Source organism: Nicotiana tabacum, chromosome 11 (assembly GCF_000715075.1).
Source record: "Nicotiana tabacum cultivar K326 chromosome 11, ASM71507v2, whole genome shotgun sequence".
Lineage (NCBI taxonomy): Eukaryota > Viridiplantae > Streptophyta > Magnoliopsida > Solanales > Solanaceae > Nicotiana > Nicotiana tabacum.
Window position 1 is genome coordinate 123,017,523 of NC_134090.1, and position 26,023 is coordinate 123,043,545.

At 37.4% G+C, this 26,023-nt stretch overlaps 1 long non-coding RNA gene across 1 annotated transcript; it reads left to right on the top strand.

Annotated features, from left to right (window-relative positions):
- The first annotated feature begins 20,467 nt into the window (after positions 1–20,467).
- On the top strand, positions 20,468–25,602 carry LOC142166359 (uncharacterized). Its single transcript, XR_012696732.1, has 3 exons — positions 20,468–21,154; positions 23,909–23,975; positions 25,295–25,602. It is a non-coding gene; the product is annotated as an uncharacterized LOC142166359 (long non-coding RNA).
- Positions 25,603–26,023: the final 421 nt, after the last annotated feature.

The window sequence follows — 26,023 nt, forward strand, 5'->3', positions numbered from 1 at the left end:
CAACGTGATTGCGTTGAGATTTTCATACGATTTGTTCCATGTTTGGTCGTAATTTATGGGTATTAGAGGGATTGTCAAGAGAATTGACTCAGGTATGTTAAGGCCCTCTCTTCTTTCTTTTGGCATGGTCTCGATTATACGAAAGAAACGAGCAAATGCACGGTTTCTATAAATTATTCTATTTATAGAAAAAGTATGGATGTCTATATTCTTGATTCCCCATGAGAATTATTATTTTCTTCTGTTCATGGGTCTCAGAATAATACGCAGTTGGAAATATTATCCGGAAGGAATATTGAGATTATTACGTATTTTTCATGCATTTCGTACATGTGCATTGACCCATGACCAGATGGCGTTATATATGCGTATATATATAAATATATGTATATGGGATATGGAAAAAGGTTACGGCGTTATATACGCACCACCACCTGATCAGCTGGTACATGATGATGATGTTGCCCACAGTGGCTGAAATATGATTCAAACGGCGTTATATACGCATATACGGGTATGTATTCAAATGGCGTTATATACGCATATATATATGTATATATTCAAATGGCGTTATATACGCGTATATATGTAAATATGATTCAAACGGCATTATATACGCGTATATATGTATGTATATATGTATATGGGATATGGGAAAGGTTATGGCGTTATATACGCACCACCACCTGATCAGCTGGTATACGATGATGATTTTGCCCACAGTGGCCGATATGAAATGATGGGATGCCCTCAGAGGCTGATGATGTTATGAAACATGTACCTATGCACGACATGACATTCATACGCATATGCATGATGCTAAAAGTAATTTATGATTTACAAAGTTATTCAGACTTGCAGGATGAGTCATGTACTCTATATTTCTTCCATGTCTCTTATGTACTTATTTATATGCCTTACATACTTGGTACATTACTCGTACTGACGTCCCTTTTGCATGGGGACGTTGCGTTTCATGCCCGCAGGTCCCGATAGACAGGTCGAGAGCCCTCCAAATAGGCTATCAGCCCAGCGGAAGATGTTGGTGCGCTCCATTTGCTTCGGAGTTGCTTGTTTGGTTAGTATGATTTAGACGTGTATTGTTTGGTATGGCGGGACTCTATCCTGACCATTATGACATTTATGTATTCTTAGAGGCTTGTAGACATATGACGTGTATGTGAAAGATAGTACGGCCTTGTCGGCCTATGTTTTGAGTTTATAAATGATTATGTTAGCCTATTAGGCCCATATGTCACATGTATATAATGATGTAATAAGAAAGGTACATTACGTTGGTACTCGGTCAAGTAATGTACTGGGTACCCGTTGCGGCCCATCGGTTTGGGTCGTAACAGAGGAAATAAATTAGTAATAATCAACAGAATACAAACAAGGCAGAAAAAACAATTAAGGCAAGAAAATTCAATCAAATTGAGCAAAGAGGTAAGAATCAAAAGTTTAAAGGAAAGCGTTCAAATTAAACCAGGAAATAAGGGATTCAGAGTAATCAAACGTTCAAAAAGTCATGAAAGAGTCAGCATATAAAATAAGGTAGAACATGGATAGTCATTATTTCACATAGCTTTAACAAAAAACATAATTAAATGACACTGATTCAAGGAAAAATATACAAGTCTTAGCATGAATGGTCAGAACGAGCACAATCACATAAAATCAGTGAAAGGTTGAACTAAGAAATTTAGTAGAAGCATATTAGGGCAAGAAGGTCACGAGAAATCACAAGAACCCAAAGCACGAACACAGTCAGATGCACTGGTACTCAGAAACCAAACAAAGAACCCTAGAAAATTAGGGTTTTTAGTACAAATGGGCTAGGGTTGTAGTAGACTTACAAAATTAGTCAAAATATACGAGATGCAGAAGATTAATCACAAAAAATCATCAAACATTTCTTAAAAGAAAATCCAGAAACCCTAGCTTTAGGAAAAGATGAAAATCACTTGAAAATCATACGATTTTGTAAAGAATCTCAAGGTTATTGTAAAACTCACATGAAACAAACCCGAATCATATTAGATCTGTACAGATCTAAGAGGTTTAGAAAAGAAATTAAGGTTTCGAAGAGAATCATACAGAGATGATAAAACATAATGAGAAACTCATTGATCGTAACTATTATATGACGATCTTACTCGGAATCTCACTGAAGTGGCTTGAAACAGGCGAGAGAGGACCAATAGATGCAAGCCATTAGCCCTGGTCCCTTGAGGGCCCTGGAGATTGCAAGAACAGCATGAGGGAGGCCATCAGAGGCTTGAGAGGTGGTGAGAGGTCATCAGAGATGGCCATAGATGAGTGACGACGTTTGGAGATTAGAGTTAGGCTGAGAGCATTTGAGAGCAAAGAGGATTTCAGGGCGGCGGGTGTGTAGAAATGATTTAGGGTTAGGGGTTATTAGGAATAAAAAAGGTAGGTTTTAACGGGGCGACCACGATCTGATGGGGTTTTGGGTTGGGAAGGTGTTCCTAAGTTGGGCTGGGTAATTTTGGGGTCCGGTTCGACTGAATTGGGATTGAGTATTGGGGTTGGATTGGGGCTAAAATTGAAATAAAATTAGGCCACATTTTAAATAGCCATTTTAATACTATTTAATTTATAAGAAATAATAAATAATTTCTAAAAAATAATTTCATGTACTAAAATGGTTTAAAATAGTTATTTAACATTTTAAAAATATAAAAGACCATTTTATGTATTAATAAAGTAATTATGCATTAATAGGGCTAGTATTGCAAATATATGCAAATTAGCTTAAAAATATAAATGTAATTATAAAAATGCACTAAAAATATTTAAATAATATTTTGGAATAAATATAGAAGTTAGATGGCTAAATCACCAGAAAAATAATTTGAAAAATAATTATTGAAAATTTTATAAATAAAAAGGGAAGAAATAAATCAATTTGAAGCTTTTAAAAATTATAAAAATTGCATAGAAATTATAAAAATGCTCATGCATGCTTATAACTGCATATATGCTATTTTGAAAGTACATATATATATATATTAAATAATATAAGAAAAAATTAGGTATCAACAACGGGTTGAAGTCGTTTCTTTACCCAACAATGAGGCTAGACGTGTGATTGCTTTCTTGAAGAGGAATACTTTCACAAGGTTTGGGACTCCATGGAAAATCATAAGTGATGGAGGGTTGCACTTTTGCAATAAGGCTTTTGACACTTTGCTCGGCAAGTATGGTGTCACTCACAAAGTGACAACTCCCTATCATCCACAAGCAAGTGGTTAAATGAACTTGAAGAACAAGAACAATGAAATATTTCGAGTCAATGGTCACTAAGTAAAGCATTATTTGGAAAAAGATGGTGGAAACCATGTGGTAACGGTTCTTTACTTCAATTGAGGTTACTATGATATTGCGTCGTGCGACAATGTTAAATAAGGCGCTTCTTGGGAAGCAACCCAGGTTCTTTTCCTTTTTCTCTTTTAGTTTAGATGTTGTTTATTGTTTTTAACTATATTTGAAGAGTGTTGCAGTGATCGATGTTAGGTATTGAGATATGTCTGAAGATATGTCTTGCATGGGAAAGTACGGACCACATTTTTATATGTGCGGCAACAGACGAGGAAACGTGGGCAGCAAAAATTTGATTGCGGTCGCAAATTTTGACTTCAGACAATATTTGCAAAAGGTAGTTCAGGTGCTAAAATGAGGGTCCTCTGATTTCTCACAATAGTACGGAGCTAACTTTGTGGCCTATCAGATAATTTTGCAGCCACAAGAGAGAACTTTCAGAGAGGTAACTGAAAATAGGTCGACAAAAGTGCGGTCGCACTTGAAATAGTGCGGACTGCACAACTACATGCTTGCCACCACCCAGGAAATAGAGTACAAACCACCTTTGGAATTTTGTGGCTGCAGTCACCCTCTCTTTAACCCGACCTACACATAAGTATAAATAGAACAATAGGTTTTCATTTTACACTTTTAACCATTTTCACCCTCTGACTGAGATTCTATTGGAAAAACATTTGCTTGCACATTTGAACACACACAACCACCCACACTCCAATCGTTCTAATCACACTAGCACAATCTCGTATGTATCACTTCTATCTTGTTACTTTTCTTTTGAATCTATTTTTGCTTTTTAACTATATTTTAGGTCATCTATGATTACATCCCTTATATGTGTCCATGTGGGGTAATTTAAGAATTGGTATTTATGAATCATGCTTAGATTGGGTTAGATTTGTTGCTATCATGCCTTTATCATGTTACCTAGTTGGATTGAACACATAATTGCATAACCTATGTAGAAACTGGCCTTAGTCCTTCACCGTTCTTGAATGTGCGCATCGCATTTGAAATTTTGCGATCCACAATTGCTGGTTTTATAAGCTTGTTATTAAACAAAGTTCTGCTGCTGCAATTTAATAGTGCGGATTGCACTTGAAATTTTTCAATCGCAAAGAAAGGTCTGAACTGTCCATTAGAGAACTTCTCTGGGACTTGAGTACTTCTACTAAGGCTCGAACTCGTGACTAAGTATCTGAGCTCTAATGTCATGTCAAATCTGAAAGCGGATGCGAGAAAGATATAAAAATCTCCTTAGGGGTCGAGTGATGAAGCTCGTGATTCTGCCGTTAGTGAGAAGCAAGTAAACTGTATAGCCCTAAACTAAAGGAGCAGGTCAAGTTCGTTCAGCTTGAGGGACAAATTACATGGCCGACCTGCCTCCCATAATTGCTTAAAAGGATCATTATTGAAAGGCCCTAGATCCATATAGTATAAAATAGGAAAAAATATAACTTTTATGAATTAGAAAAAGTGCGGACCGCAATTTAATTGTGCGGTGTGCAATTGGATTTCCGCGACTACAAATATGTGTCTGTACTGTCCTTCAGAGACTTCTTTCTGAAGGTTTGAGGCATTAGTGCAGGAGTGCGGTTGCACTTAGATTTTTGTAGACCGCACTTCCACCCTTTCTTCTGCATGATTAAGCAATGAACACCCCTCTGCTCTTATACTTTCATCTACTGCTAATATGACTGTTGACTATTTTGTACCTCAACTCAATAACTGAAAACTCTCTTTGTACATAAATAGATAATGGTACGATCAAGAGAAAAGGGGGAGACATCCAAAGTAAGGGGTAGTCAAGGAAAGGGAAGAGGCAGAGGTTCCATGCACCCTAGTGTCCAAAAAGCAATCACCAAGAAACAAACAACTAGTCGAGGGAGAGGTCAAAGTATCTCAGATTCTGATTCTTATGCCCCGTCTAGGAAAGTCTCCGAAGGCAACTCGTTGTCTCAGTCTGAATAGCGCAATGAGGAGTAGTCTCAGCCACAGGGGCAATTTGAGCCCCAAGTTGATCCTTCCACATCTCGGGGTTCCTCCTAAGGCATAGCTAGCTCTAGTCATGAGTCAAATCCTGCTGCACAAGACTCTAGTTTTGATGATGCCCATGATGACGGAAAAGTGGGAAAGGTTGCAAGGGATGTCACAATAAGGACAAACAAGAAGGTGGTCTGGGAAGAACGTTTCTTGAGCTTCAACGACTATATGGATTTCAAAAGGTAATGAAAAGAAAGGTCCATCACTCATGAAAGGAAATTCCTCACCAAGGACCTAGACAGGTACGATCTGACAGTCCTCGTACAGTTTACAAGAGAAAAGGTTGGATGCAGTTCATTGAGGAGTTGGTTGATGACAAGGAACACCTTGTTCGGGAGTTCTACGCCACCACGAAACATGTTGTAAAAAAGACAAAGGTTACCAAAGTGTGCAACCTCAAGGTGAAATTTGATCAACACACTTTGAATGCTTACCTGGGACTTGAGGATGTAGAGTCGAAGGAGTATCTGCCCAAATTAGCTGAGAATGAAGAGATTCGGCTGTGGCTCACGGAGATTCTTCCACTTGTGCCAACTTATCCTTATATAGGTGCCAGAGTGGAAATATTTCGCAAGACTTTGGGCTTCGAGGCAAAGGGGTGGCAATATTTTGTTTGTACGATACTTGACCCAAGCCAGAATGAAACACTTACCTTTGGAGAGAGCAGTGCTTGTGGCTTCTATCGTGGTTAGGATCCTAATCAATGCGAGTGCCCTGATGTCAACCAATATCGCTCTGGTAGCACAGTAGGGTAACACTTCCTACCCCTACCCCAACACCATCACAGAGTACTTGACAGATGCCAAACTGGAGTCCAAACCATTTGATACGAAAATTAAGCCAACCGGCCCCTTTGATCTATATAAGTTGCAAGACCCTAGGAACTTAAAGAAAAGCAGCCAACCTTCTATTACTACTAGTCAATCTGATGAGCCTATAGTAGAAGCTCCCGATCTCTTTGGTATCCCTTCCTCATCAGCTGAGCCTCCTACTATTGCCAGATGCTGAGCCACCATAAGCCTTTGTTTCATTGCCTACGCCAGCTCTACGGTCCATGCCTTTGCCTACTAGACACCGTCTACCTTTTAGGTTTCTCAGATACTGGTGAGTCTCAACAACTGGATGCAGACAGTTACATCAAAGTTGTTTGAGCTATCTAGTACAGTTGTGGGGCAGCTATCTACATAGCCAGAATTTTCTGACATTGATATGAAGATCACCAAGGTCTTGGACAACTAGAAGGTGATTATGGACACACTTGTTCAGCATGGTGCAGTGATTGAAAGGTTGACTAAGTAGGTGAAGAAGATAAGGAAGACTCAGACCAGTAAGAACTCAATTAAGTTGCTGGGGACGAAAGTGACTATGATAGCTGAAGTAGGCAACTTACCATTTGACATGCTAATTGACCCCGCTCCTCCTCACCCAGCTCAGACTTCTCAAGATGCCCCTACTACTCAAGCTGAGGAGCCTTGACTTACATCCAACACTGCTACTGCAGTGCGTGACATGTTCACATCTTAGGCAGCTTCCCCAGTCGATGATGATACCAACCAGCTAGCTGAACCGACTCGGACTGGACCTACTATGATACCATGATGACTGAGGATGTTTAGGGAGTTTCTTTAGCCCTCTAAGCTCTTTGATTTTGTTTTGATGAGCATTAGGTACAATGCTTACTTTATTTTGAGAGTGGAGAATTTTATTAATTGATACATATGATGACACTAGATGTAATAATTGAATGACGTATTTTGTTTATTTTTTAGTAGTTTAATACATGTAGTAGTAATCTTTAATTTTGTTTGTTTTGGTAGTGTAAATATTATGCTTTTATTACTTGTTGTTGATAATAAGCCTTTGGTTTTCTTAATGTCATGGTTCTTTCCAAAAGTAATTTCTTGTGTGAACCAGGTGACTTTTCTCGAGGATGGATAGTATGACAACTTTCTTAAGGGAAAATAGTCAGTTGCATGTTTAGGTAATAGTAGTAGTAAGTAGTAATGAATAAAAGCCCAAATCAAGTTCTTCTATGAAAATGAGTTATTTATGTTCATGTGGTACTAACATACTTAATTGCATGCTTATGGTTTGAGACAAGGTTGTTGTGAATCATTTTTTAAAGAACTCTAGTAAGTGACTTTGAGGCTCTTGAGTTGTCTTTTGATAGTCATTAGGTATTTGTGTAGAAATAGAGATTTTGGACTCGATTTTGGTTATTGTGGGTCTTAGACTCTATCTTCTTTTACGGTCTATTTGCATGAGAGGTGAGGTAAATTTTTGTTGCTAATCCAAGTTCTTGAGCGAATAGTCTAGACCTTGCCCTGAATGTGCTTCAAGGCAAAATTTTGCGTTTGCTTGGTTGGAAGACTATTGTAGGCTTTCCTTGTACCGTTTGAGCTTTCAATTGACATCCTATGACCATTATCCCTAGTCAACTACCTTTGTGCCTTTAGCCTTTATATTTTGGTAACCTTACTACAAGCCTTTCACTTTTTGAACATGATCTCCTCTTGGCACCCGAAACCTCCTAAGCAGTCACACGTAGAATATGGCTCAAAGCCTAAATTTTGTGGGAAAGTTGAATAATCTAAAAGTGGTACCAAGGCATTAAAAAGAGAGAAAAGAAATGATATTCATGAAAGATAAAGTAAGAAAGAAAGAAATGTAAACAAAAAGAAATCCAAAGAGGGACAAAAAGAGAGACCGATGAAATAGAATGAGCCAAGTATCTCTAGCATAAAAATCAAGGGAGAAAAAAAATGAAATTATCAACAAAGAATTACGGTAAGTCTCTCTAGCCTCCAAGAAGAAAGAATACCTCTAACACAAAATTTATAACAAGAATCACCCCGAGGTACCACTTCATAATCACAAATCATAAGCCATAAATTACGAATCTTATACACACGGCACCTCGTGCCCACATTCTCAAAACCTTCGCACGGAAAGATCTCGTGCCACCACGTATATCGTATTCATGTCAAGCACCAATAATATGTTCAAAAAGAAAGTTTATTTAAATGAGTTAAAGCATCAAATGAGATATGAGTTTATTTTAAGGATCAATTAAAGTAAAGCAGGATAACAATTTAAATAAAGTAAGGCATCAAATGAGATAATAAATTTCTTTTAAGGATCAATTAAATTAAAGCAGAATAACAGTTTAAATAAAGTAAAGCATCAAATAATATAATAAGTTATTTTAATAATCAAATAAAGCAAAACATGATAACAATTCCTTTATTTAAATCTATTATGTTACCAACAACTCAACAAAATATGAGATAATAACCCCACGTAAGTAAATTCTTCTTGACAACAAATTCATCATGTAACAACGGAGGCACAGATTAACACATTAAAATAATGTAGCAAATCATGTAAAATGCATGACACACACAAGAAGACACAAAGAATTCCAACACAAAAATAACAACAAGAGTCACTTCGATGTGTCACATATCATAATCACATATCATCCTTATGTCCCCGCATGAGCTTCTCATTTAGAATATTTTTTCCGAAATAGCTTCACGCTCTTTAGCCCCCTTATATCACCGCGTGTGCATCAAAATAAAATATTTTTCCTTGCTTGCACCAAGCGCATAAGTACCCCCTTATCTTGCCACATGCACATCAATATACACATCACCCTTATGTCGTCGTATGCACATCTCAATCACAATACACAATCAACCGCACACCACGTGCCCATATACCACAACATTTTTCAAACAACAATACCACTACCACAACCATAGCCCACGGTAAACAGCAACATGTACCACAATTTCAACAAAACAAGATGAAACGGTAAATAAATAAACAATGAAAGGTGTTCCATACAACAACAAGTTCAATTAAAGGCATATTAAAGGCCTAAGAATCTAACACGGTCAAATGTCACATATAAGCCCGTGTACACGTTCGTCACCTTATATACACGTCTTTCATATAATTTAAATTATGCAATTAGACCAAATCTTAATGGGAAGTTTCCCCCACACGGAGTTAGGCAAGATACTTACCTTAATTAGGCCAAATCAACAAACAACAATGGCTTTTTCCTTTAAAATTCACCTCTGTGTGGCTCAAATCTAACCAAAAATGACTTAATATCATCAAACAATGCAAGATAAGATAATCCTATTAAAGTTTAGATCATAACACAATTTTTCAAAAGTCAACAAAACTCAACCCCGGGCCTGCCCGATCAAAACCCGAGTCGAAAGATAGATCTTGAATACCCATAGACCCACGAGTCCAAATATCTGTTTGATTTCCAAATCCTAGTCAAATTCGACTCTCAAATCTCAAATTTTTATTTTTTCCAAAACGTAATAAAAAATCCCCAAAATCATCTTCAAATCTCATGATTTAAATGTAAAATTTCATAAACAATCACATTATGTAATAAAAAATGGATCAAAATCACTTACCCAATAGTTTGGTATGAAAATCTCTCCTCAAAATCGCCTCCCGCCGAGTCTAGCGCTCAAAATATGATAAATGAAGCTAAGCCCTGAAATTCCAAATTATATGCCCAGCTGCAGAAGCCGCATTTGCGACCTTGGGTTCGCAAATGAGACCTATTGTTCGCAAAAGAAAACACTGCCAAACACATCCAGAAGTCCCAAAAGGGATAAATGCCTTACAAATGTGAAGCGAGGCCTATCGTAAAAGCGACAAATGAGCACCCAAATGTGAATTGGCCACTGTCACAAATGCAACTCAGGCTTTACAAATACGGATCCCTTATCGCAAATGCGAAAAAGGCCACACTACCCAGACCTCACAAATGCAGTTCCCACCTTGCAAATGCAAGGTTCGCAAATGCAAATAGTGTCTCGCATTTGCGAGATCTTAGGCACCAGCAAAGAACCAGCAGAACTGAAACAGCCCAAAACACTCCGAAACTCGTCCAAAACTTACCCGGGCCCTCGAGGCTCCACACTAAAACTCCATACAAGTACAAAAACATTATACAAGCTCGTTCGCATGATCCAAATGCCAAAATAACACACAGAACCATGAATCAGATACCAAAACACATAGAAAATTACAATGAACTCAGGAATCGCCAGAAATATAACCATGCGTCCATTTTAATAAAACCAACTCAAAATGACACCAAATTTTGCATACAATTTTCAAATGATAAAATGGGTCAATTCCAAGCCTTGAAACTAAAATCTGAATCCGATAGCCATAATTTCATCCTACGATCAAACTTAAAAAAATTCTATACCATCAAATTGCTAACTTCTGGCAAAACAAGCCAAATCAACCTAGCAATCTCCGAATTTAATTTAGGGCATACATCTAAGTACAAAATAATCATATAAACCTAATGGAACTATCAAAACTCTGATCTGAGATAAAACACACAAAAGTCAAACTTGGTCAACTCTTCCAACTTAAAGCTTCCAAAATGAGAATCAGTCTTTTAAATCAATCCGGAACCACTCGAAAACCAAACCAATGATACATGCAAGTCATAATACACCATGCGAAGCTAATAACTACCTCAAACCACTTAATTGAATGAAAATGCTCAAAATGACTAGGCAGGTCGGTACAAAAATTGGGATTGGGTCCATATTTTGGATATTGACCACGTGGGCCTAGGTTGACTTTTAGTTGAATTTTCTATAAAGATCGAACCTTTTTAATACTTGGGTAGTTTCTAAATCTTGTTTTTACTTATCTGAATATTAATTAGCTATATTTGGATAGTTTGAAGGCTTGTTCTAAAAGGGAAAGCGGTGTTGGATTGTTGAATTTTGCCGAAAAGAGGCAAGTGTCTCGGTTAACCTTGATTTGATAGAATTAGGATGTAATTATGTATAATTGCTATATTCCCTATGTGTTGTGGGCGGCGTATATGCAAGGTGATGAGTGTATATGTGTTTGTCATGGGTTAAGCATATAGGTAGAACTAGCTTAATCTACGCCATATTGATCTATGTATCATGTCTTTCATGCTGTAAATAGATTGTGAAACTCCTTGATTGTTCTTAATCGTGTTATTAGTAATGTTGAGCTTGTTGAGATATTGGGTATTAAGATTATTGAGATATTTATTTGGCTATTGGTACAAAAGTGATGGTAAATTCTCATATGGAGAGTGTGTTAAATTACTCTTCTCGATGTTGTTTGTGTTTCTTACCTTGTTTGATACTACTTTATATGTTTATGCTTGGTAAGAAAGAGTGAGTTGCATGAAAGGTGATGTCTTGCTTGAGAGGACGAGTGATTATGCACGAAGGGTGTTGACGTGCAAGAGAGGAAGAGAGAATATGCATCAAAGGTGTTTTCGTGTTTGTTATTGTGCTTGTGAGAATGAGAGTGAAAGTACAAAGGGTGATGTTGCACCATTTGTTGGGGTTGTGTGTTCTTTATTTTTACTATACAGATTGAGTACTTCGCTATGTTGCTTCGTGGTTATCTTTGGAAGGCTTGTTTGGAGTTTCTTGTGGAAGCATAAGTTGTGTTTTACTTTAATTGTATCTTCCTTTATTTTCTCGTTCTTTATCTCCTTAATTTTATGCATGTTATATCTATCGAATGTTATTTATCTTGTCTTTAACATGCTATTTACTTGTTACCTCATCTCGTTATTTCTCATTACTTAACTACGTATGCTTATATGTAGATGTCTTATCTTAGCCTTGTCGCTACCTCATCGGAGTTAGGCTCAATGCTTACAGATTACATTGGGTCGTTTATACTCATACTACACTTCTGCATTTCTTGTGTAGATTTTGGTGCTGATTCCGGTGGTAGTCAGAGGGCAGACTAGCTAGATGGTGGAGGAGACCCGAGGTAGTGCTAAACTCTCATTTGCAGGCTTTGGAGTCTCCCGTCTTATAGTCTTATTACTGTTTACTTTATTCGAACAGTGTATTGTTATTCCAAACTTTATATTTAGTTAAATCTGTAGACATTCATGTACTTAGTGACTCTAGTTTCTAGGAGATGTGTGATGGTTGTGGGTTTTAGACTTGATCTAATTTCTCTTGAATTTTGTCCTTTATTTGTAGCATCATGTTGTTTATGTTTTGCATTATCTTTATTATCGCTAAGGGTTGGCTTGCCTAGCGAGTAGTGTTAGGCGCCATCACGATCCCATTAGTTAGGATTTTGGGTCGTGACATTAGCTCGCTTGTCGGTGTAATTTATGATTATTTTTTCACGTGGAGTATTATGATTAATCACTCTCCTTAAATTTTATTTAACTCCTTACCTTTCTTGGTACTGATTTATATATGCTTGGTTAGGATGAGTCATTATGCATGACTGATGTTTTCGTGTTGTGAAGGATGAGTGATTATGCATGATCGATGTGTTCGTGTTGTGAAGGATGAGTGATTATGCACCACGGGTGTTTTCATACTGTGAGGATGAGATATATTGCACGAGGGGTATTTTTGTGTTGTGAGGATGAGAGATATTGCACGACGAGTATTTTTGTGCGGTAAGGATGAGTGATTGTGCATGACGGATGTTTCCGTGCTATTTGATATGATATCTTTTACTCATTCCTTTTATTATGCGAATTTTTGGGCTTAGCTATTGTTATTTCGTGGTTACCGTTTCATTCTATTGGATTTGAGTTGTTGGGAAAGGTTAGTTGTCATTCGGAAAACATGATCCTTATTTCTTTTAGTTGATTATTTTACTATCTCTTGTATTCATAATTGTTATGTCTCTTGTTACTTATCTTGTTATTATTCTTTTTATTTTCCTTGTTTACTAATTGCACAGGTTTATAACGTAGGTTTCTTGTTTTAGCTTTAAAGATCAGAGAATTTGCAAATGAACAAGTCTGAAGCCTCCTCAAATATGGCCAACAAAAATTCAAGTGTGGTCGCAGAACCTAAAGTGCGACCGCAGAACTCCTCCTACTTAAAGTACAATATTATCAACCCAAATGAAGGGCGGACCGCACAAGCAAAAAAGCGGTCGCAGAACCCTCCAAAGGACATTTTTGTTAGAGATTTCGGGAGCCCTATAAATTGGACTTAATGACTTTTTACGGCATCTTTTTATTGTAGCATATGCTAAATGTTGAACTACAATTAGAGAGGATCAATTACTTTTTCCTTTTATTTTATCTTTATGCCATTAATTTCTTCTTCTTTCATCTTTCTATGTCTATTAGCATGAGTAGCTAGACTTTCATCTAGGGTTATGATCCAACCCTAGTGTGTAAAACTTATGGATGTTTAATATTATGGTTGTCATTGATCAGATTAGTGTTATTTACCCTTGTTTTTATGTTTTAAAGTTAGAATTAATGGTTGCAAACATTGATTCACGCCTATTCGACGTTGTTCTTACTCAAGAAAGAGGAATTTAGTCTCAGAAAATTTAACTAGCAATAAATTGAACTAATTGAGGTATTGATTAGTTTAATTAAAGGATTTGAACTAGAGATAGGGATCATCTAACTTGGACTCATATTCAATTGCATTTATTGATACCCACTTGGACTTGAGAGAGCTAATTTGGGCGTAATCACTCTTTAACCGAGAGGTATTGAGTGAATACTTGAGTATTGAGAGTCATAACAACCCTGATCTACCAAGAAAGAATAAATTTACTCTACCCATTAAGTTTACACATAGGTTAAAGTTACAACCCTAGGATTTTCTCTATTTGATAAAACCTCAAAAATATTTCAATTATTACTTGGTTGCAATCTTAATAAAAATCCTTAGTAGTTTAATTTAGCAAAATTGATACACACTTTTATTTGAAAGTTAAGTTTAGTTATTTCGAGTTTCTCTCTTAAGTGTTTACCTAAAAACCCAATCTAAACTCTTTGCGAATTCGACCTCGACTCACGTTGGATTTTATTACTATAACAACCGTTTCATATTTCCTTAATTAGGGTGTGAATTGGACGTGATCAAATATTTAGTTGGATTTGCTCTAACATTTTCATGAATTTCTTGTATTGATCATCTTTCTTATGCTTTGCCATCCTTTGGGGAAATGGTGATGGGGGTCGCTTCTTGCCACTATCTTGTGTATGTTTCTTCTCAGTCACCTTTTTGGACTTTATTCTTATGGTTGTTCGACTTCTTTACCCTTATCATTATCACTTTGTGCTTGTTGAATTAGCACCTCAGTCAACTCACTTAGTTCATCAATATCGAGTAGCCTAGAGGTAAGTTGCACTGTGTCCCATGTGGTTTGAGCAATTTCTTGCCTCTATCAAGGTCTCTTCCAACACTGCCATCAATTGATTTGGATTATGATCTTTTTGATTAGTGGTTGTGTATGCAGGTAGGGTTCCTTGCGGCCTATTATTGAGTGCTAGATACAGCTATCCCAGTCAAGTTTCAATGCCTCTAATGGCAGAGTCATGTACATCTATCTTCTCTTGCATCTTCCATCATACCCAATAATTTGTTGCAGCATACCCTTGATTTCGGCCATATTACCATCTTCTTGCCTAACCATTTGTTGTTGTTGCGGTTATTGATAAGTCAATTATTGTTGTTGCTATTGATTATACCCATATTGTCTTTGGTAAGGCACCATCACACTATATGGTCTTGCTCCTACTGAGTTGTTATTGTATTGTGGCTTGCTAGGTCTATATTGTTGGTTTTGTTGACACCGCCATTGTCCACCTTGCCTTGGTCCTCCATAATTCACAAAGTTTATGTCTTCAGTGAATCTCGGGATGTAATTATCGTCACTCCACGAGCACACATATGGTTGATTAACGCATGCGGTGCACAATTCTCCATTTGTTGTGTCAATAATATGAACCTGCTTTGTGTCCATATCATCTACTTTCTTCGTCAACAACCCATCTGGTCATTAGAGTAGCAATGTTTTCAACATTGTTTTTTGGGGTCTAGAGCAACCGAATGGATAGTCGGGGTGAGTGTCATGTCTCCCTTTATTCAACCTGAATTTCGAGCCATCTTGTCTAAAAGAATTTTACAATCCGTGGACGACTTGAGTAAGAATGCTCCACCAGTCGTAGCATCAAATTGGCTTTCAGACTATCAGCTAAGCCCATATAGACCTTTTGTCCTAACATATGATTCGGAATGTTATGGTGAGAATACTTTACCGTCATTCCCTTGAATCTTTCCCAAGTTTCCTGTGGACTTTCCATCTATATCTATCAAAACTGCAAAATCACATCAGTCTGCTTTACAGTCTTGTTGGGTGGATAGAACTTGTTTAAGAATTGCTTGACTAATTCCTCTCAAATTCTTATGGAATTGATGGGGAGTGGATTTAACCATGTTTAAGCTTCTCTAGTCACTAAGAATGGAAACAATAAGAGTTGAATTGCTTCCGGTTTCATATTAGGTTGCCTCTGAGTGACACAAATTATAAGAAGTTCTTCAAGTATTGATGTGGATCGTCAAGGTAGGACCTAGAGAACAGTCCCTTGTCTGCAGCAGGTGCAACATGTTATTTGTGATTTGGAATATTTTTGCTTAAATTTGAGGGACTGCAATTACGGTCGCCAGATTGTCAGCGGTGGGCTGAGCCCAATCATATAGCATTGCTTCTACCATAAGAGTTGTCACCCCTCTGTTGATTGGATCACCCTGATAGTTTTATTATTGTTATTGTCGATATCAACCATTTCTATTTCAATTTGTTTGTCGGGGTTTTGTTGTTGTTGTTTGTGTTTCTTGTTTTCCCAATACGATGTATTGAAAGCTATCTCAGGTTTCGGTAATGCTTCAAACAATTTATTAGTTCTTGGGGAGTTTCTAGGCATTTATATGGAACACACAAGATTTCCAATGTTAAAGTTTCAATGCACTCAGAATTTATAATCAATAAAATTTACTAAACTAAGAATTCTAGCAATCCTCCAAGTAGTGATCAATAACACTGTTAATTTTGCGGAAAAAAATCTAAAATTTATTCATGCCCAACTATACCTAATCAAAGGACTAGTGTTCGTTGCAAATATAATCTTTTTCAAGAGTCCGGAGTCAAATCTCTCTGGAAATTAACTTATTAACTATCACTATTCGGCTTACACAAATTCAAATCTTCAGAAGTTGCAATATCTTGTTGTTGGTCTCTTAATACTAAAAAAATAGGTAATGTGAATGCAGTAAAATATCACTAGTGAAAGTAAGTGTTGTAAACAAGAAAGAGAAATCCTAGAGCTTGATTTACCCCAATTGTTGGAATCCTCCTACTATATTCCCTGTATTTTTGCCTAGTTTTTCTCTAAGGATCATGGTTACCTTAATTCTCTCTCAAGTAACTACGATAGTCTATTAGACACACTCTCTCGAATTCAACTGGTTGGTCTTTTTCTTGATGCTCACTATGACCACGTCAATGTTTCATTATCTCTAATCCCATCTTTAAACTTTTCGTATTGATATCTCATATACTTCAGGGGTAATGGTGTTCAACGACTGCCTAAATATGCAATCTTTCTCAAGTAAAGAAAATAAATAAGAACCGCTAATTGATGGTCATTCAATTAACTAAATTAAGCATGAAGTTGAACACAGAGAGATATTAATGGCAAAATTATATGAGATATAATGAGAGTCATCCTCCAAAAGGTTCAATCAAGATCTAGATAAAAGTTTAGCTACTCATAATCCTGTAAATAATCATATGAATAAGTGAAAACATGAGACTACAAACTGAGAGAAATTCACGAAGGAGTATGTGAAAATCACTCAGGTGCAGATTTGTTGGTTCTCAAATTAATAAGGGCTGGCTACTATTGGTCCCGGATGGAACAAGACGCAAAGGCATTTGTACAAAAATGTGATAAATATCTATGTCATGCACAATTAGCGCATCAACCGGCAGAACTTTTGCATTCGGTGGTGTCACCATGGCCATTCATGAATGGGGGATGGACATAGTTGGTCCCTTAACACAAGGGCCCGGGTAGATAAAATTCTTTTGGATCTAACTGACTATTTCACTAAATGGGTTGAAGCAGGTGCTTACAAAAAATATCGAAGAGTGAGAAGTGATTGATTTCATTTGGGATCACATCATTTGTCGGTTTGGAGTACCAAACAAAATTGCTAGTGACAATGGGTCACAATTTATAGGTTCTGAAGTCAAAGATTTTGGAAGGGTTGAAGATTAAAGGGATTACATCATCTCATACCATCCAACTGCTAACAGACAAGCAGAGTCAACCAAAAAGGTAATAATTCAAAATCTGAAAAATAGATTAGAAGATGCTAAAGTTAATCGGCCAGATGAGCTGTCAGGTGGGTTATTGGCATATCGAACAACAGTGAAGTCAAGCATGGATGAAACACCATTTTTACTTGTGTACGTTACGAAAGTTTTGATCCCAGTAGAGACTGGAGAACCAGTCATAAGGTATTTTAGGGCAGACGAGGAGGCAAATAATGAAGCTCTGTTGATTAAGCTGGATTTGCTTAAGGAGCATCAAAACTTAGCATATGTGAGAATGGTGGCCCAAAAGCAAAGGATGGAAAGATATTTTATTTCAAAGTCAGAGATTTCTTTTTGAGAAAACTAACTCAAAATACCTGAGGGATCAATGCCATGAAGCTGGGACCAACGTAAGAAGGACCTTACTAGATTTAAGCTATAATCGGTAAAGGCTCATATCAGTTGGAAAATAAGATGGAGTTACATTGCAACTCAATTGGAACGTGACTTACCTCAAATGGTATTACTGTTGAAGATCCTTGTTGATACTGAAAGTATGTGCTGCACTATTTTTCCCTTCGTCCATTTTTTGTCCAAATTGGGTTTTTCTGGCAAGATTTTTAATGAGGCAACAATGTAAAGCATACTACAAAGGAAGGGTCATCAGCGATAGCAAGATATCCAGTGTTCAAATTCTCATACTTAGCATCCGAATACTGGGGGAACTATTGCATATTAGAGCACTACAAGTGTCATAAAAATTAGGGACTGTTAGAAGAGGGGGCAAAATTTTATCAGGGCCGGGACTGCATGATCAGCCCATAGAAATAAGTTGTAAAAGTTAGCCACATGTATTGGCAACTTTACTTATTAAAGCAAATGAATGTCCATGTCAATGTACGTTTGAGAACAAAAAGAATAAATCAAAGTTCTTTTTTGTTCTTATTTTATTTCTTGTCCAAACGATAAGTTAATTTCTTTTTTATTTGAGAGTTAATTAAAACTTCAAATGCTTGTGCATGAATGAACAAGATACGTCCTCTTTAAGAGCACCATAAATATAAGGTCCCTCTCTTATGAAACCCTCATAGTCAAAGGGTAGATATGGGAAATGTGAATACCCTAGATCAAAGTTATTGGATGAGATAAGAATTCTCAATCATTATTAGTTAAATAAAAGGAATATTTTTTGCACAATAATTAAGGGAAAGATTTCTTTCATTACTTAAACTGCCAAGTCAATAAAAAAGTTTTGGCATAGTTACAAAAGAAAAAATATATATACATCAATTATGTTTGCCTATAGAACCCGAAGGAAGGGAAGTGTTTTCTTCTTCTTTTGCATATGAAGGTTGGCCCACATCCAGTCCAGGGCCTTCATTCTTATCATTTTCTTCTTCTTCAGCATCCTCATTAGTTCCCAAATACTCAGAGCTGGTGTTCGAAGAGCTTGAAGCAATAGGCCGAGAAGGAATGTTATCGAGAGCAGTTGTCTCCAGTCCACGAGCTTTGGCAATGCAATCATCTATATGTGCAAGGCCTTCTTTGGCCTCCTTAAAAGTCTTCCTCCTCGTGGTAAACTGTCTACCTCGAGGAGGAAGGAGTCTTTTGATCTTGGAGCTTAGCTCGGAGTATTTTGATTTTGGATTGAAGCTGATCATTTTCAGCTCTCATAATGTTGATCATGGAATCAAGTTCGGTATTGGTTCTCACATGAAGCTGGTTCTGCTCCATAACCTTTTTGAACCTTTCTTCTATCCTGGCTCTCTTCTCCTAGTCAATAGTAGCCTCCTTGATTTTGGAACGTAATTTTGCTTCCGGGTTGTTGATTCATTCCATATAAGTAGACTCACGTTCGGCCGCGACAGTTACAACATCCTACAGCTCAGCCCACCTAGCCTTCAAATCTTTGAGCTCTTCATATAGTTAAGTGGCCTCTTGGATTATGGACATTTTATCTTGCTCGGACTGTTCTAACCGGGTTTCTAGCTCACCCATTCGAGCAATTTTTGCCTCTAAAGCTGGGAGGTGATCGACAAGCTGGTTTTGTTCGGCGGTAAGCTGATTTCATTCAGCAGTTAGCTCCTCTTTGTCCAAGATCAACTTTTGCAGACCCTCAGAGACAAGGAGGTTAGCCTATAAATTAAGGTTAAGGGTATGAAGACAACGTCTAATAAAAAGGAACGGCAAAGAAGAAGATTAAATTGATACTAGAGCTAAGAAATGCATGTTGTTGTTGATCATACACTCGACAAAAAGAGAACTTATCTTTCTTCAATCTTTGTTTGTGTCCAGAGGCTTCAGGTAATTGGCAACCTCTACTGGCTTAGAGAGTAGATGGCACTCATTTAAAACTGTGAGAATGACACTCCATTTTCCACTAGGGTTTTGAATGGGTGTCTGTAGACATGTGATTTTTGACCCTCCCCAAGATTTTTTATATTTTAGCGTATAAATATTTAGTTTAGGCCTAATTTAGCTATTTCAACCCATTTTGACTCTTTTACTTTATTTTATTACAAGAAAAATGAAAATCACAAAAAATATTTTAGTTCATGTATTTCTCATAAAATTTAAAAATATATAAAAATGGTACCTTATTTTTATCTTTATATAATTTCGAAAACACAAAAAATAGTTTCATGTTTAGTTTAATTAATAAGGATTAGCTTTGGATTGTGTAGTATTTTTATCTTATTTTAAAAACGAGTCAATTAAGGTGTTGGATCACAATTTTAAGAGTTTTAGAGCCCGTTTCTTGGCCCAATTCGGATTAGTCCATTAAGCCTATGGACCCTTCTAGACTCTTCTTTGGAATAAAAACAAATAAAAAAGACCCTAAGGACCTAATACACAAAAAGACCTAGGGACTAATTGGCAAAATATATAAAATAATAACCTAAACCTAGACTCCATATATAGGAACACCTATCAGCTAAAGAAAAAGGAGGGGGCTGAGGGATCTGGGACAGAAAAAATGAAGGGAGATAGAAGAAACAGATTTGAGGAAAACAAAGAGAAAAAATCGAGAGACCTTCTTCTTCAAACCTCCATTAAGGAGCTCTAGAGCTAACAATGAAAGACCCATAGATTTCACTTTCTTCTCCATCCCTAAAACCACTGGTAACACCCTTGAAAACACCCAAAAATGCACCAAAAAAAGCTTTAAAATAGCTCTGTTTTATAGTCGAAAATAACCTCTGAAATAGCAGCAAAAACCAGCTTCAAAACAGCCCCATATCAGCTGTAAAATCCATCCTCAAAGAGTATCGAAATTAGGTGAAAAATTGCAGAAAACAAGCATTTAAAAACTGCCGAAAAACCCATCTCCCTTGACCAAAAATCAGCCCCAAACCCAGACGAAAATCACCTCAAAGGAGTCCATCGAGCACCACCTAAAACTCCAGCAAAGATCAACACCAAATATCCTCGTGTTCCTTTCAACAAACAGCCATGAATAGCTTATCTTTTAGCTTCTTCGGTGCATAGTTTCGAGTTTACCAGGGAGTTTTTCCGGTCGAGATTTTCGATTTGCTGCCTGAGTCTTTGGTCCTTGGTTCAAAATTCCCCCAAGTTGGTTTGTATTGTCGTCGAGGTAGTCGAAATCGAGGTTCTTTTCCTCCCTTTTGCTTTCTTAAGTTTCTGTAAATATTGTTGCCAATTAGCTTTTGATGAATTTAATGAAATTTTGACGTCTTTGACTCACATGCTTGACTCCTGGATTCTTTACTATGACTCACTCGCTATGACCCTTGCTAATCTCGAGTTCCAAATTAGTTTGAAGCTCAGCATCTAATGAGCGAATTTGATATAAAAGGCTAAGTTGGACGTGGTGCTATGTTATTCTGCTTCTAGTTTTATCTTGTTATCTTTGTTTATTTAGAAATTAATATTGTCTCATTTTTTGTTAGTCATGAGTATTATATAATTTGATCTCATTTTTTAAAGTGTTGATAGGTAGTGTTAGAAATACAAAGTTGGATCCTCAAGTTATTTGGGACATCGGTTGTTGCTGGGGACTTAAGGAATAAAAATGAAATTTGGGTCTAAGGTTGAAAAAATGAATTCAGACTCGATTTTGGATTAAAAATGATTTTGAACTCTCTGAGCCATTTAGCAAATACTTTTGATCCATACTTTATATTCCTACCAAGATAATTCACATAAGGAGTCATTAAATGAAGTGGTTAGGCTATACCATATCTTTTAATAAATTTCATAGTCTATGGCCCTCAAAGATTAGTTCAAACCTCCCTTAAAATTAATTTCGAGGTGTGCCATAAGCAAAAATTAGATAACCCACGGCCGTCGGATAATTATAATAATTCTATTAAAAATTGAGATGCGTCATGCCAAACAAAAATGGTCTTGTTTTGATTATTAGAATTCGAGGCGTGCCATTTAGCGAAATTTCTATGGCCCTCGCAAAGTTGTAAACGCGTAGTTGCTTTAGGCGCGTTATTTTAATAATTTACCTTCCTAAATTCGGGTGCGCATTTATGTGGCCCAAATCTAAATCTCAACAACATTGGATAAAATGTGTCGGGGACCGTGGGTGCATTTATGTGACGTGATTCAAGATGTATTTTAAATGACGTTGCAATCTTCCTTAAAAATAATTAAAGCGGTTATAAAGTTTAAAATTGAACCATCGGTTAAAACATGTATTAAAATAAGATAATAAGCCAATTATAACAGTTGAGCGACCGTGCTAGAACCACAGAACTCGAGAATGCCTAACACCTTCTCCCGGGTTAACAAAATTCCTTGTCTGGATTTCTGGTTTGAAGATTACAATACAAAGTCAATCTTTTCCTCGATTCGGGATTGGAACCGGTGAATTGGGATACCATAAATCTCCCAAGTGGCGACTCTGAATTTTAGATAATAAATAAATCCCGTTTCGATTGTCACTTTAAGTTGGAAAACATTCCCTTATACCCTTCCGGGGGTGTAGGTAAAAAAGGAGGTGTGACAGTGTCGGATAAGTGTTCCATAAATTTCCATGGTGTGATGACCCGACCCGGTGTCTCATGAGTTACTGTCTCGTTCATCCCATTTTCTGGTTCCTCATGTTTCATTATCGGTATTGGGTGCATTAGAATTTATTTGGAGCGATTTTGATAAGAAATGAGACATTTAGTCTCTTTTAAGAAGGTTTAAGTTGGAAAAGTCAACCGGACGTTGACTTATGAGTTAGACGGCTCATATGTGAATTTCGACGGTTCGGTTAGTTCCGGGAGGTGATTTGTGACTTAGGAGCAAGACCGGAAGTAATTTTGGAGGTCCGGTGTTGAATTAGGCTTGAATTGGCGAAGTTAGTATTTTGGCGAATTCCGGTTGATAGGTGAGATTTTGATCCGGATATCGGAATGAAATTTCGAGAGTTGTTGTAGCTTCATTGTGTCATTTGCGATATGTGTGCAAAATTTCAGGTCATTCGGACATCGTTTGGTCGGGTTTTTGATCGAATGTGTGTTTTAGAAGTTTTAAAAGAACTTAGGCTTGAATTCGATATAATTTGATGATTTTGGCGTTAGTTGAGGTGTTTTGACGATTGGAGCAAGTTTGGATAATGTTTTAAGACATGTTGGTGATTTTAGTTGAGGTCTCGGGGGCCTCGGGTGTATTTCGGAGGGTTAACGGATCGATTTAGGCACGAAAAAAATAAAGTTGCTGCATTTTTTTACAGCACTGTGAATAGTAGTTATGAACAGTGCTCCGTAACAGTATCCGTGAATAGTGCCATGAACAGTGCCCATAACAGTACCCCGTAACAGTATCCGTAAATAGTGCCGTAAACAGTACCTCATAACAGTATCTGTGAACAGCACCGTAACAGTATCCCGTGAACAGTATCCCGTGAACAGTACACACGGGTGAACAGTAACATGGGGTGAATAGTAACTCCGAAAAATTCTGGGCAGAATGTTTACATTTCATTCGCGAAAAATACCCCATTTCTCCAACATTTTTAGTCATTTTGAGAGCTTTTGGACGGGGATTGAAGGGAGTTTCAACTAAGATCAATTGGAGGTAAGTTTTATGAGTTAAATACATGGTTTTATTGAAGAATCATCCTAGAAATCCATGAAAACATAGCCAAATTATAAGAAATTAGGGCTTGAGATTGAAATTCTAAATTTGGGATTTGAGGGGTCAAATGGACTCTGATTCTTGTGAATTTGGTATGTATAAACTCGTGGCGAGATAAGGAACATTTTAATATAAAATTTTTTGGATTTAAGACGTGGGCCCGGGGCTCGGGTTTTGCAAATTTCGTATTTTTGATATTTTTCGACTCTTTTCAATTAGGTTATATTCTCTTAGCCTATTGTGATGTATTCGTTGTGGTTTTGGCCAGATTCGACGTGCGAGGAGGTCAATACGAAAGGAAAGGGCATCGCAGAGTAGTATTTGGCCGGCTAGAGGTGAGTAATAGATGTAAATGATGTCCTGAGGGTTTGAAACCCCGGAATTTCACATCGTAACGCTATAATGAGGTGACTTGCACGCCGGATAACGAACATGGGGTAGAGCACCATTGGGGATTGTGATTTGGTCCGTCCCGAGAGATATTTTACTACATTTTTTATTGAGACGTATACTTTATTATTGTGAATTGGGCTTGTTGCCATGCTTGGGGCCTTGTGCCGACCTGTAGAACCCTTAGGGGATTTTTGACTGGTTTTCCTCACTTATTTTGTTAAAGAATTTATATCCTCAGTCATGTTTCCAATTGTAGGCTTCTTGCCAATTATTTGAATCCTTCAGGGATTGATATCACTGCTTTCGCATATTTTGCATATCATTTGACCTCAGTCCAAGGTTTTAAATACTGTTTTGCAAACTCAGCCATCTTTAAAGATTTGAAAACTTAAATGATATTTCTAAATGATATTTCGGGTTGAGAACTACTGCTTTTCAAATGCCCAAGGGGCTTATGATGATTTCTGGACTTAGCATGGATCGGGCTGCGCACCGCAGCGGTGTTATATTGATATTGAGGCCGAGAGCCTGGTTGATTATATTGATATTGAGGCTGAGAGCCTGGTTAATTACATTGATATTGAGGCTGAGAGCCTGGGTGATTATACTGAGATTGATATGAGGCCGAGGGCCTAGATTTGATGCCACGAGATGGCTTGATATTGCGCTTGGGCTGTAGGAGCCCCTCCGAAGTCTGTACACACCCCCAGTGAGCGCCGTCGACGATAAATAAATATGGATGGCTCGGGCTGCACGCCGCAGTGGGTACTAGAGGGTACCGTCATATGCATTGCATTACACTCATGCATTTATTCTTTATCTGCGTTATCTGCCATAATAATTATGTGCTCTTATTTCATTGACTGGTTGCGTTATACTATTCTGAGCCTGAGGGGCTGATACTATTCTGAGATACTGAGCCCGAGGGGCAGATTTCTACTTATATTTTGATACTGAGCTCGAGGGGCAAATTTCTAGTTATTATTTTGATACTGAGCCCGAGGGGCAGATTTCTACTTGTTGTTTTGATATTGAGCCCGAGGGGCAGATTTCTACTCGTCATTTTACTACCAAATTACCTGTTTTACTAGTTTAAAAGAAATTTCACATGATGTTTCATTGAATTGTTATTTTAAATGATTTCACTGCTTCTGTATAGAATGTTGTGTGCCTTAACGTGTTTTCTTACCTTCAGTCATTATTTATATTTATAACTCACTGGGTCGGAGTACTCACATTACTCCCTACACCATGTGTGCAGGTACAGGTATTCCTGAGGCATAGAGCGAGTTTTCTGCTGTTCAGTTTTCATCGGAGTTATCGAGGTAGTTGCATGGCGTTCGCAGACCCGTTTTCTCCCTTATCTTCTGTTATTTATGATATCTTCAGACTTTGTTCCTAATTCCATACTTTGTAGAATTTTAGTAAACTCTGTAGTAGCTCATGACTTGTGACACCTCGGTTAGGGCTGAGTTGGGTTGGATTTTCCGTATTTTATCTATACTTTCCGCTATTGGATATTATTAAACCATGTTTATACTATAATTGTGTTAATTAATTGTCTTAAAAGGATGAATTGGGTTGAATGGCTGGCCTTGTCTTCATGAGAGGCGCCATCACGACCAGGTTCGGGAATTGGGTCGTGACAAGTTGGTATCAGAGCCTAGGTTAATTGGTTTCGCGAGTCATGAGCCGGTTAGTAGAGTCTCGCGGATCGGTACGGAGACGTCTGTATTTATCCTCTAGAGGCTGCAGAACCTTTAGGAAAACTTCACATTCTTGAATTCTTATCGTGCGTCCTTGATTCAGCTTGAAAAGTAACTCTTACGATTCCTTCCACATGTTCGTATGCGCGAACGAGCACTCAGTATTCAATTTACCTTGATGGCTTGTAATTCCCCGATAGAAGGGCGAGTCGTGATCTCGGTGAGTTTGATGTTAGGCCAGTTTGGAGGACTTGAGGCCGGATCTTGCCTATGGCTTGAGCACT